The sequence below is a fragment of the Chenopodium album genome, chromosome 9, assembly GCF_948465745.1.
Source record: "Chenopodium album chromosome 9, dcCheAlbu1.1, whole genome shotgun sequence".
Classification (NCBI taxonomy): Eukaryota; Viridiplantae; Streptophyta; class Magnoliopsida; order Caryophyllales; family Amaranthaceae; genus Chenopodium; species Chenopodium album.
In genome coordinates, this window is record NC_137842.1 from 9526205 (window position 1) to 9540609 (window position 14405).

A 14405-nucleotide genomic window follows, 5' to 3' on the forward strand; every position below is an offset into this window, starting at 1 on the left:
GGGCGGTTGTAAGGGAGTTTTGAGGTGGATTGAGGTGTTGTGGTGGTGGGGCGGTGGTGAAGATGGCGGCAATGCTGGTGGTGCATGCATGGGAAAAAAGAAAAAAAAATTAAAGGTCATGTGACCGGCACGTGGGTGGTCAACGCCGGAAAAGTGAGTCAACGGCCAGATTCCGGCAAGTGGTAGTCATTTACAACATTTTTTTATAAAAGAGGTAGTCATTTACAATAATTGTTTTAAAAGGTAGTTTTTCACAAAAAGTTGTATATAAAAGGTAGTTTTTCACAAAAATCCTTTTAATTAAAGTGTTTTTCATCTCTTTATCCTTCCTTGAATCCCCTCCTTGTTTTTCTTTCTTTATTTTCACATTCCTAATTTCTCTCATTTATCTCCTTTGTGGCGGTTGTGTCTCTTCTACAATTAGTGTGTGATCCCCGAATTTGGTAATTTCTAATATATTGTAATTATATATTAGATGATATCATGTGTTTTAATTCGATTATTAATATTGTAGTAGTGCGCGGTCCCCCAATTATTGGTGACATTTAATTCATTATAATTACAAAAAAAAAAGTATAATTACTAAATTGTTGGAAAGATTTGAGTTGTAGTTTCTTATGCTTTAATTATAGGAAAAATGGAAACTAATAATCCCACCTTTGCTTGGGAGGAGAGTGGTTTCCGGTGGTCTGGGCTGGGAAGGGGGTGGGTAACGTTACCGGCGGCTTGAAGCCGTGCGTATGGGGTGGGGATGCGGTGTTGGTGGTGGTGGTGTTTGGGTGGCCGTAGATTTTTTCTTTTTCATTTTTTTTTAATTTTTTTTAAATATCCAATATTATTATAACACGTGGCAGTGTGGACCCACTTAACGGATTCTTGGACAGAATCTATTGAGTGGTGGTAAAATCAAATTTTTGAAGATTTTTGTGGTGTTAAAATTAATTTTTTTTTATGGAGGTGTTAAAAACCATTTTTGTGTTTTTTCCAAGTGTTAAAATCTAAAATAACCTAAAAATAATTTCAGTTCAGTAAAAATAAGTAAAATTCAGTTTTCTTAAAGAAGAATTATTATAGAAAATCAGTAAAAATAATTTCAGTTCAGCAAAAATTATTTCAGTTTAGTAAAACTAATTTAAGTTTAGTAAAAATAATTTACGTTCAGCAAAAATAATTTCAATTCAATAAAAAAAAAATTTTGCAGTTAAACAAAATTAAGGTGAAGAGAACGGGTCCTATCTCTCTCCCTCTTTATCACTCAATCTCTTTCTCGGCCACTTTCTTTCTTTATCGCTCTATTTCTTCTCTTTTGACCTTTTCTCTCTCACCTGGCCCTATTTCTCTTTCTTTCCTTCTTTCTATCTTACTCTCCAACCTTCCCTCTTTTTTCTTTCTCTATCTTTTACCGGCCCCTTTCCCCTCTCTCCTCTCTCTCTCTCATCACCTTCTCCTCCTTTTTTTTCTCTCACATTCTCTCTTGCCCATCTCTTTCTCAACCCCTCTCTCTCTCTTTCGACATGTCATCTCTATCTTTCATTACTCCTCTTTAAATCCTTTTTTTTTCTTGATTTCCTCTCATTAGGTTCCTCTCACTCTCTTTCTCTCTCCCATTCTCTTCTTTCTCTATCTATCTTTTTCTCCTACTCCTTTTCTCTCCATTTCATTCTCCTACTATATCTTCCTCTTTTTCTCCCTCTCTTCTTCCCTCGTCTTTTGCTCTCTCCTCCTCCTCCTGCTTTCCTCCCTATCCTCTCACTCACTCTCTCTCTATTTTAACAATTAACTTTTATGGTTTTACAAAATTTAAAACTAAAGTATTATTTACTACTCCTTGATTACATACTAATAAGATGCTCTCTCTCTCTCTCTCTCTCTCTCTCTCTCTCTCTCTCTCTCTCTCTCTCTCCTCATTTTCACTTTCTCCCCTTAATCTTTTTATCTTTTTCCCTCTCCTGTTCCCCATTCCCTCTCCGTATGCTTCCTTTCCATCCCCCTCTCTAAAACTATATAGTACTAAGGTCGTATAAAATTAAAATAAAAACACGTATCCATAAAACTAACACGATTTTACCATAGTTTTGAGTTTTAATTTTAAGGTGCTTCTAAGCAGTTCACTTTCTCATGATTGATGAACACGTGCGTTGTATGTGGTACCAAGGTATCACTAAATTTTTAATGTGTAACGACTCGTTTTAAGTGTGATTAGTAATCGTGAGATTTTTTGGTGGTAATTGGAACTTATAATTGTAGGCATGGTAAATGAAAATGCAACAATTTTTGTAATGGAAATGAAGGGGGAAAAAAATGCATAGACATTTACTTCAATACCCAATTTTAACATTTCTACAATACTGTTCTAGACACGTAAAGCTGAATGATACATCCAAATCAGAGGCAAACTTTTATACTCAATATTATTAATACCTATAAACAAAAGATATGTTTGGTTTTAATAAACTTGATGCTTCTAATTCTTTTACCATCATATCAGCAAAGAAAGAAAGAAAGTACAAAATATTGTAAAATGACATCAGCAAAGCAATAACATCAGAAATGTTCTTACTGCACTAATCAATCGATACAATTTTAAATACATTTAACTTAAAAAAAGACCATCAAAGTCGATTAAAACAATGACAAATAATTCCCAACTGCAATATAATCCAAGGCAAGAACTACATTTAGAATAGTTTACCAACTTGAATTAATCTCCGAGAAACCATGTAATATTTAATGGTTTTACAAATAACTGCCATAATTATAGTTTAAACAACATGTAAAACACCATAGATGACGAGAGCACCATGGTTCCGCCGCCTGCAACAACTCCCTTAAATAGCTTGTTATCTTTCGTAGCCACAACTGGAGAATCCATTGCTATGATTTTTCTGTAAAATTAATCAGTTGAGTCAATTGCATATCACCATCATCTTCTCTCCTCTTCTGTTCCAGGCTTGCAGCTGTTTCTCTTGCACAACTATAAGTAGTATTTATTTAAGAGTTGTAATAAGCTTATATGTTTTTTTATTGTAAAATTGTGTTTTTCCAGGAGCGTATGATTGGGTGCATTTAACCATTTGCAACCACCCATGTAGCCCATCAACATGTGTATTTGTAATGTAAATATGCTTCTTTGATCAATAAACTAATACAGGGTATTACCCTTTATATAGAGTAATTTTCAATATAATTACAAGTTTCAACAATCTACCAACTCTTTAAAAATCTAGATATCAAGGTTTTTTTTTTTTTTTTTAATGATCCGTGTCCTATTCGATTAACTATTTCAATTTCAAAATCTTCACTTGGCTAGCCCTCGCATTTCCATTTCAAATAATTAGATAGATAAAATTAAAAAAAAATATCATTTGTTTAGAGTAATTTAATTTATTTAGACTATGTATATATGAAATATTTACAATAATTGCATAAGATACATACACCTTAGCTTTACTTTTGTTGCACCAAATAGATGTATTTGTTTAAACTAAATGTCTCCTAGAATTAGAATTAAGTAACTACCAAAAATGTCTTCTTGATGGATCTTATGGACATAAGAATCCACCTTAGTTTCTTGTATTGGTGTTAAGAAACTACTTCGACCACAATTTTTATATATAAAGATGATACTTTTATTATTTAATAATATTGTATCGGATCATATATTATACACTTATTCTTAATTAAAGCTTCTATTTTCTTTTCTTAGAAATAATAAAGCTTCTACTCTCATTTTGTATCTTTTAATAATGCATATGTCAATGTCAAAGGATCGAAGATTTAGTTAAGTCCGAACTACTACCAAATAATTTTAATCTAAGTGGTGTCCTTTATTTTGTTTTGAAATCCCTTATTTTGTTGTAGAGAATCATTTTTTTTACCAAATAATTTTAATCTAAATGGTGTCTGATTATCCATCAAGTATTCTCACATCATCGACATGGCATACAACTCATAATTAAGGATATCTGACAAAATTTACAAAATAGATAACCAGTGCCATTTTGTAAATTTAATATTAGCTAATAAGTGACGTAATATATGCATAATGTTAATTTCTATAACGGAGATCAATGACTTGATAATAACAATTTACTAAAGCAACTCACATCACAAATTCTTATGGTATAAAATGATGTACGTAATAAAACAAAAGTAAAACATAAATTATCTTACTTTGTGACAATGTCCAGAAGGGTTTTAAGTCAACTTTGCTTCAAGTAAGAATAAGAACAATATAAAAGAGAAATGATGTAATGTATACCTGCTCGAACTGACATCATTTCTTAGTTTTACTAATCTCTCCCCTGCATCTTGATTCACTTTATTGATTTCAGCTTCTCTCCGGCGAAAATACAGATGGACAGCTCTAGTTAAAGCAAAGTCTTTAAGAAAAACTCTATAGCTTACAAAATAAAGACAGACAACTATGTTTATATTAAAGAAAAACATATGGGCAAAAAGAGCAGGATAATCGACCTCATTATAGCATAATTTTGAGATTTATCCTATATAAATGCCATATTATATTCTATATCACCTACTCACATATCAGGTTATGTAACTAAACTTGTAACAGCTTGCGAATAAACCCAAATTGTCACTGCTTACCTTTTATTTCAAATACATAAATTTTTTTTGGGAGGGAGGATACAACACTGAAGTCAAAGATATAAAAATATCAAAGAAACTAACCAGAAGTTTCTCAGCTTCTGCATATTTTCTTTTTGAGCCTTAGCTGCATAACTTTAGCAGCGAGTTGATTATACACATTGAGAACAAGACAAGCAGAAGACATTGTTGATTAAGGGTAAAACAAAATAAAAACACACTAGTTTTTACACAGAAATTTGTTAAGACTTTACCAGACTTGCTGGTGAAGAAGTGAATAGACCTGGCAGGCATCTGACGGAGATATAGCCCTTCTTCCAAGCCTTGTGAGCAACTCAGCAGCTTTAAGACATAGTTCTTTGCCTTTTAGATCTTCTATAACTTAGAGAATCTATAAAAATATCAAATTGGAGTTACATGATGAGGTTCTGTCTACGGTTGTTGTCTTGCTGAGGTGGTGCAAGAGGTTCTATCTTTGGTTGCTGAGGTGGAATCAGCGGTTCTGCGGTTCTACCTTTGGTTGCTCTGGTGGAGTCGGAGGTTCTGTCTTTGGTTGCTCAGGTTTTGTAACTTGGTGCCTCCTTTGAACCACCTAAGTATTCTCAATGCTACTTGGGTCTCTAACAAACGGCAAGAACGAATGAATTGCTTGCATGCAGTCATTACCTATTTCAGGGCACATTTCAATTAATAAGATTGTCAAATTCGGACAATATTCAGCAATAGCAATTAAAATGTTGTCGATAATAGGACACTGGTTTAAGTCAATATATGGGTTTCATTCTAATAGAAAAAAGAATAAATACAAAATCAATCCCAAAAATTAACAATAATTAATAAATTGAGAATATAAATACAAGCAATGCAAATTCATAAATACCAAAACAAAGAAAACAGAATAAACACAAAAAAAAAAAGAAAAAAAAGAAAAAAAAAGAAAAACAGAAAAATTAAATCAATCTTGTAAATTAACACCAACAAATTAAACTGAGAACATAAATCACATTCAATGCAAATTCATAGAAATCAAAGCAATTAAAAAGGAGAAAAAGCGAACTAAAGACAAGTAGTCAAAACAGGTATACATTATACTTTTAAAAAGGAAAAATCAGAATACTAACATTAGAAAAAATCATATAATATGTGAAAAATAAGCAATCAAATGAACTAAAAAAAAATATCTTGCTAACAAGCGCCACAGGGCGTTAGATAAGGAATAATTATATTGGTTGAAATAGTATTAACTTAGGAATGCATAACAAAATTAAATCACGCGTCGTTCGGTGTAATTAATGTAAGTTTTACTCTAATATTTCCACTTTGATTCTCTTATCTAACGCCCCGGGGACGCTCATTAGCTTTTGTTAAAAAAAAACGAAAGAAAGAAAATGGAGCTTGTCGTTGCTACTTGCTTGTGACATTTCAGACTGACAATGCTCCTTCTCTCTTTCCCCTCTTTCTCTCGCATTGTTACCGTCACATTTTCCCTATCTCCCTCTAACCCTTTTCTTCCCTCATCATCAGCTCCTCTCTAACCTCCTCTTACTCTTATTCTTCTCTCCTATTCATTCTTCTATTGTGGTCTTGACAATTCAGTTTTCCTACTTGCCCCCTCACTCTTCGTCACTCCTTTTTTCTATCGCTCCTCTCATTTGTCTTATAATTATATGGTCATGGTTATTAAGATATTCTCTTTTTAATAATTTATATTTCTGTCATGTCATTGAAAAGATATGTTCTGTAACGGTTTCCTAAAAGAGCTGTAATTTTCTTGACTCTTCTTTGCCTTGTATCCTTGAGGACCTCGATTTCTCTATATCATCTTAGCCATCACCTATAACCCTTCTCTCTCTCTATCTCTCTCTCTCTCTCTCTCTCTCTCTCTCTCTCTCTCTCTCTCTCTCTTCCTTATCCCCCTCTCACTCCTTCATTCTCTCACCTTTCCCCTTTCTCTGGCTTCTTATGCTTCTCTACACCCCCTCTCTCTCTTTAATGGTTTTAACAATTTTAGTAATCGTAGTATGTGTTAGCCTTTTGTCATACAGAAGAAGAGAACAAAACATGAACTAAATAAATCCACTGCACGCATCTGGTGACTCTCACATAATTGCTCGGGTGCTTGCTAACCCAAACTCCCACGGTCCAACTGCCTGCAATTTAAAGTCAAGCCACTCTTAGGTATAGGTGGCATACAGATTTATTCCAAACTAATATTACATAATCATGGAGTATAATATATTCAAGTACTTTGTATAAAACTAAGATTTATAAGTCAATACTTTACAAAATTATAAATAAGATACTAATGAGATTTATAACAAATTGATATTAGAGTATCAATATTATTAGTATCAGATCAAGAATTTGAGATAAGGGGTCAATACCTCAATAGATTTTATTATAACACAAAATAGTTGAATTTTGCCAATGGTTGAGTATTACTTTGTAAAGTTTGGCTATTTAAAAGTAGTATTAAAACCAAGATACTTGTAGTTGATTTTGGCGGATTAAAAGTAAATAATAAAAAATTCTTTCCAAAAAGAAAAGTAGGCTTTACATCAAACACGCACATCGAAACATAAAAGCACAAAATAACAAACACAAGCTTTGCAAAGACAAAATCATAATAAGCTAACATTGTATAGAATCTAAATACTAATTCGCAGCCAAAATAGCAAATAACTGTTCAAAGAGCACAGTTGCCAAACACTAAGAAATGGACCAAGAAACGAAGAATAAGAAGATCTCTGTGTCAAAGTCACCTACATATAGAGGCAAAAAAAACACATTTCTAAAATCAATAACAGATTAGAGCAGAGAGTTTCCCACAAAATGTAATAAGTACCATACATATAAAACTGAAGGCACGAGATAACCAAGCTCTATAGCACCATCCTTAAGAAAATTACATATGACATACCCAGACAAACCATGTGACAAAACCAAATAACGACTAGACCACACAAATTACCCTAATAAAACCCACCGCCAACCATGCCAAGCTTACCACTATCTTATAGCTCTGTTGATTAGCGTAATTTGTAATGTAACACAAGCCATATATCTTATAACCAGCATAAATAAGCAAATGCAAAAATCACTAAGAAACAACAAACAAGAACTAATACTTTGTAACGTAGTTAACCACACAAACTACAATAGAATTTTACATCTTTTGGGCATTTTTTTCCCCCTTACATGTACCTTTATCCCCAATTCAAAGCACTTATGTAAAAAATCAAAAAATTATTAACAAAATAGGTTTTTCTCATTTTATATTATGTGCCATCACCCTAGTCATCCAAGATTCCCAAATTCATGAAAGTAGCAAAACTTTTATAGATATAAATAAGGCATGGTAAAGGCTTGAAATTTTAAGATAGCAAAAACATAACTTAATATGCACAAATCCATTTCTTAATTAATTTGAACGGTGAGGCTGCACATTCTGAGGTTGATATTCTGCAGCACACCCCATAAGAGGGTGAAGAGCTTGAACTCGTTCCTCCTCCTCGATCTCCTCTTTTGCTCTGAAATCTAACAAAGCATTTAGCAGACCAAAAATACGAAGTATGATCATTTTCATAATCAGCTTACCTGTCGAAATCAGCTGTCCTTGCCCCAGGATCAATCTCATGCCTGAATTTTTTTACTTTACTTTGCTTCAAAATGACAGCTAAAATGTAGCAAAACTCATCCTCCCAATTTTGTACATAATTCTAGAAAGGAAAAAAACACATATTCAGAACAGAATATTTATTTTGATGCCCCGTGAGCATTGATTGTGTTCAATCAAAATACAAAGTAGCAAAAATCCTACAAAATTGAGAAAAGCATAAACACAGAAAGCAGCAGCTCATAATCCACGGATATTGTTTAAAGCCCACATGCACCTACACTGGAATTAACCAAAAAAAATAGTGCAGAGAGTACTAAATTATCTTAAAATACTTCTTATTACAACCATTTCCCCGGAAGAAAGTCAGACTAATCACATAAAGTATCGATTTAGTGACATTTTTCACAGTGATAAGCTTATGGGTGATCACATCACTATTGCTCAAGGAGGACAAAGCTAAGAAAAGTTCCTAATTAATAGAATTTTCGCCAATAATGAACATCAAACACGTCTTAAAAAGCACATGGCTTCCAGTTGGAAGCACGATCATAAGAGACTTCCCACAGCCCTTTCGGTTCGGGCTTATTCTGTCCCTACAAATTGTGAAGGATTTGAACATTTAACACTGAAAGACTGGATAGAAAATACACATACTCGCATAGATACAAACACTTAACTAAGTGGTTAATGCAAGAAAGAAGGCATACCTCTGCTAATGCATGGGCAGCTAACTTCAACAACCTTCCAAATGGTGTCTTTAGAGGCTTATTCACTTTAATTATCTTTCACAGGTCTTCCTGCATCCAGTGACAAATATCAGTACATATATAAAATTTGCCTTCAAATGGCTCAAGCATTTGTCAGACTTGTCTACACAACAATGAACAAATAATTGATATTGTTCTGTAATCATCCATTATTTGCAGCCACTTAACAAAAGTTACCGTGAATTCACAGAAGATTAAATAAATAAACACAAGCTGAGCCAACTTCTCCTTCGCTACAAGAGAAACATACCTAGTTTGTTTTACAAAAACTAAATTTTCTACTCCCTTGGTTCCAAAATTGAAAAAACAATTCCAAAATCAAAGAACAACTCAAATCCAAAAATATAAGGATTATAGATGCAACCACAATCTCATGTTCAAGTACTTCAAAAGACAGTTGAGTGCTTAATTGTCTGAGTTATATGTTATTACTATGCAAATAGTATAATCTAAGTATATTTCCATTCGCATCGGACTAAAAATACATACGCAATGATTTAAATTGCCTCACTCAACATGATCACAACAACCTCGTTTATATTACAAATTCAACAAGTCTAGGGCATTCATACAATTATGTCAACTAATTGACAATTATAATCAACAATCAACCGACAAAATTCCCAAATTCGACAAAATCAACTAAAATTCATGTTAGAAATAAGAACATAACTTCAACACACACCAATATAGTTCTTATACCCCTCTAAGGCGAGCCAAAATCGCTTCCCTCATCGCCGCCTCGTCATCGCTTTCATACAAAACCAAAACGAGCGATCAACAACAAACAATTAAATAAACAAGAAACCCTAATTAATACTAAAAATTCAAGAATCAAACCAAAAACACTTCTCAAATTCCCGAGTCTTCTGAAAATCAATAGCAGAAGGTCCCGCCATAGAAATCGGCGTTGTCACTCCAAGTTGCTTCACCAATCCTTCTGTACTCCCCATCCTTCTTCACTCAACAAAATTCTCTCAAAATTTCACCCAAATTCCTAAGAACAAACCCTAAATTCTCAATGATCTATCCTCACAACTAGGGATGTCCATAATTCGGATTAAAACCGAAATCCAATTCAATCCAAACCGAATTATCAATTTGGATCGGATCCAAACTTTAAATCGGATTGGATTGGATTGAGATTTTTGTAAAATTCGGATTTTCGGATTGGATTGGATTGACCCTAATTGGATCCAAACCAAACCAAAAATCGAATTGTAAAATTAAGCATCGACTAATATGTTGACTTATTGTTTAATTACGGTGTTGCTATTGAACGCTAAAATTTGGTGATGCCATGTAGTTAGTTGCTGATATTATGTGCATAGTGTTGTTGTAAACTTGTAATGGTGATGTCTTGCAGTTATTCTAGCTAAGTAATAATTAATATTGACTTGATGATGAATAATTATCACTATTTTCAAGACTTGTATTAATTTTAAGGCTTGATTGGACAAATGGTATTTTTATTATGGTTTTTTTTTTGTAGTTATCGTATTGGACGCTGTAGACACCCATTTGTGTCTCCCCAAAACCAAACCCAGTGATGAGTGCCTTTCACGTCGAATCATAATCGAATGAAACGAAAGTGTGGAAAGGTCTAGTGTTGTGGAAAGTTTCATTTTCTCTTCTCTCTGTTTTTGAAAACTTTATTTTTAAGAAAACAGCCAATCCAGTTTGGTTGGTCCATAATATGGGTCCAATAGTGGTATAGTTGGATGGGGCTTGCAAAGACCTTTCCAACGATATATTATAAGCCCAATTCCGATGAATATTGAGGAATTTATGGCCAATTTACTAAACTGGGCCCGGTTTGAGTTTTAAGTACGACCCTATGATCTAGGGGAGGGCCTAATATAGTTTATCATTCCTAATGTAATTAGGAATGGTTTTTGTCTTCTAGAACATTCTAGAAGGTTTTATCATTCTTAATTCAAATAGGACTCTTCAGAGTTTTAATCAGATCAAATAGCATTTTCGATTGAAATTATATTATTTTATCTTCCAGTACGGTAAAATTATCAGATTTTCGAAAACGCGTTAAAATCCGGTTTGGCGTCCAACCCCAGGCCTTGGCACCTGGAATCAGGATTAGCGCCAGACGCCAGCATTGGCGCCTGGCGCTAGCCACTGGTCCTGGCGCCAATGAGCCAGGGCTGGCGCCAAGGTGTTTTTGTGGTCTTCAGACTCTGTTTTGATAAATTATCTTTTTTGGATGATTTTCTCTATAAATATCGTATCAAAAACTCCGTTTTGATTCACCAAGAATCATCAATTCTCTTCTTCATTCATCAACTCTCCTCATTCACAAATCATTCACCAATATTCATCAACAATCACGATCATCAACAATCATCAACTTTCATGAACAAGCATTAATCATTCATCTCTTTCATTCATCTCTCTTTTCTTAAATTCTCTTTCGAATACAAAATTCCGCATTCATTAGATCTTGATACGCCTAGCTATATTCGAAGTTGCCTTCGCCCTAGACGTGAAAGGTTTAATTTCTGAGGGTTTGGTCCCAAATCTCTATTTCAATTATTTAATTTAATTGCTTTGATTATTATTTTCCTTGAAGTTACTAACATGTGTATTTTGTTATTAGAAAGAGGTACGAGGCATCCATGTAAGTACTTTAATTGGTTTTAATTGATTTATGATGTAGAAATCATGCTTAGGTTGTTATTATGATTCCTAATGTTATGTTAGGGCGTTTTGATCTTCCGAGTATCATGTCTAGGGTAACTTTAATATTAAGTATGATTAAGAGTACGATGCTTCCTATATTCTTCCTAATATTTATTCATGTTAGTATCATGTTAGGGCTAAAGGTTTAATTTTTATTGTTTAGTGACATGCTAGGGTTTGTTATTAATCTTGTTAGTATCATGCCTAGGATCTTGCTTTGCTTTAACATGATTTTGATTATGATTTATGATTGATATTATTGTTATTAATGATGATGATTATTGATTATGTTGCTTGATATTGCTGTTTATTATTTATTGCTTGATCACCTTTTATGCATGTTAAAGGGAATTGGTACTTGCAACCACGCTTAATAAGATATTAATAATCTTGTTAGGGTTAATTGTGATTATAAATTCAAGTGATCGCCAATAATAGTTTATTTGTGCATTAAATTCAACCAACATAGATTAAACAGGTTTAGGGTTAATCCTATTGATTATATGTTAGTCAGAAAGCGCACATGAATACGAGCAGAATAAAGTAGAGGCCTATTATTAGGGCAGGTTCAATCTCTTTTAGGTTGGATTTGTACCATCATCCCCGAACCCTTATTTGGTTCATGACCTTATGGAGTTGACGATCTCTTGGATCGTTAAGGGGTGTAACCTTCACCTCGTGAACGGTTTACAAGTTCCTTAAAAACTTGTTGGCGACTCTTTTGCTCTATCTTCTTCCCTTTTGGACGCCACCGTACTTTAGTGTATGATCACAGTAGGGTTCAAGCTAGTGGGATTTTAAAGGCTTGAAACTATTCCCTATAGTTTTTGGCGACTCCACTGGGGAGGATTTCTATTTTAATTCCTGAATTTGTTTCGGCAATGATTTAGAATGAGCGGATGAGACTCGAAAAGTTCTAAGTATTTCATGTGCGTAATTTTGATTAACATTGTGGCATATGCATAAAAAGGTTCTCATTGGAAAAACCATCCGTAATGAGTCAAAAACATAAGGATTTTACACGTAGGAAATTTGAGAAATGTCTTTCACAACTAGGACTGAAATAACACCGCGCGAAACAGGATGATTTTATTGAGCACAGAAAGCTGCTGAGGCATGTGGGAAGTAGCGTCAGGGGCTAGAGCTTGGCGCCAACATTTTAGTCGTAGCGCCAGACGCCAGTATTGGCGCCAGGCGCTACAGTTAAAAGTTGGCGCCAGTCTCTGTTTGCTGGCGCCAATTTCCCCCAATACCGAGCCAGAAATATGCGTTCTAATTTCGACCGGTTTTTCGTATTGTTTGCTTGATCCTGCTTCCTGATTGAATTTTTTTCTTACTTTTCTGAAACCCATATGTGTTATACATATGGACATAACCCTCTGGGAATTCATGCTCTATCTACCCGATTGAACGCTCCTGGCAACAAAGGGTACATCTGAGAGGTTGAATTCACCAAACCATGGAAGCGAGTTTTTCTAAAAAACTTGCGGTGTTCTATCCACACGCGTTAACCCTTCACGGTTAGGCTTCTACGCGGTGCATCTGAACAATTAACCATGGACCCTGTTTGACTAAACCATATCCCGAACTTTAGAGAACTAGAGCCATGGTTAGGTTGCGAACTCATTGCATCATATTGTGCCTACTTGACTAATTGTGCATTATTTGTTGTGCATATATATCCTATGCTCCTCTTAACCGTTTGTTGATTTGTGTTGAGATTATAATTAATGACCTAAAGAACTTTGCCTAATTAATTAATTAATTAATTATTTTGAGTCAATAAAGTCTATTTTCTTTATTCGGAATTGACCTAGTACGACTTTAGGCATACCCCAGTTGACTAATAATATCGAAAATAGTCCCAGACCGAGGCTCCAATATTGGTGCCAAAATCTGAGCTGTAGCGCCACTATATGGTGTGTAGCGCCAGACATTTACTAAAAAGTCTGGCGCCAAGCACCATATTGTGACGCCAGTTCTGTCGCTTGGCCGACAGTTTGAATTATTTGTCGAGTCATCACCTAAGGTCTAATTAACCAGTTTACTAATTAACTCGGTTAATTTTCGCTATCAATAACACCTCGTCAAGTCATTAATCGAGTCTTGGTCACATAGTCTAGCTACATGGTCATGACACGAGTCTTAACATGTCACCTACACTCACTAGTCTTAGCACACACTTTGAGTACACATCACCATGGCCATGTCTTAGGTTCATGCATGAGTCAGTCTTTTCCGTCATTTGAGTTAGGGGGTACATTTTATTCCTAGTTCTTTATATCCCTCCACCTCCATCTTTCTTCTTCATATTCTATTCCAATTTTTCTTCATTTCCTCCATCCATTGCATGTCAAATAGAGTTTGAGTCAAATAATTAACAATAAATATCCCCAAATTCCTTTTCCACAGTACTTGGTCGAGGAGAGAAGGGCGATTAATCAAGGACAACTTCTTTATTCAAGTCTCGCTTTTTGATAAACCGATTCATCAAAAGAGGAAGGCTAAAAAGATAATGGCAACTCAAGAAGAAGTCAATGAGCTTAGGAACCAATTGGCTACCATGACTGAAACACTGAAGTTACTCACACTCAAGATCGATGATCCTGTGAAGCAACAACGGATGGACCTCATGCAAGAAAGCTTGAGCAAGCTATCTAGTGACTACAAATTTCAAGGCATGATTTCACAAGGGGTCTCGCTGGACAAAGAACTTC

General features: G+C 34.4%; 1 long non-coding RNA gene across 7 annotated transcripts; it reads right to left on the bottom strand.

The window, feature by feature from the left end:
* Positions 1–2544: 2544 nt before the first annotated feature.
* Positions 2545–9748, bottom strand: LOC145559535 (uncharacterized). Of its 7 annotated transcripts, none has more exons than XR_014092750.1 (7): positions 9697–9742; positions 8935–9024; positions 8206–8327; positions 4892–5274; positions 4693–4743; positions 4262–4334; positions 2545–2885 (listed from the first exon to the last, which is right to left on the bottom strand). It is a non-coding gene; the product is annotated as an uncharacterized LOC145559535 (long non-coding RNA). The 7 variants fall into 7 exon arrangements; XR_014092753.1 differs by having other exon boundaries at positions 4262–4366; XR_014092751.1 differs by having other exon boundaries at positions 4863–5274.
* Between the last annotated feature and the right edge of the window lie 4657 nt (positions 9749–14405).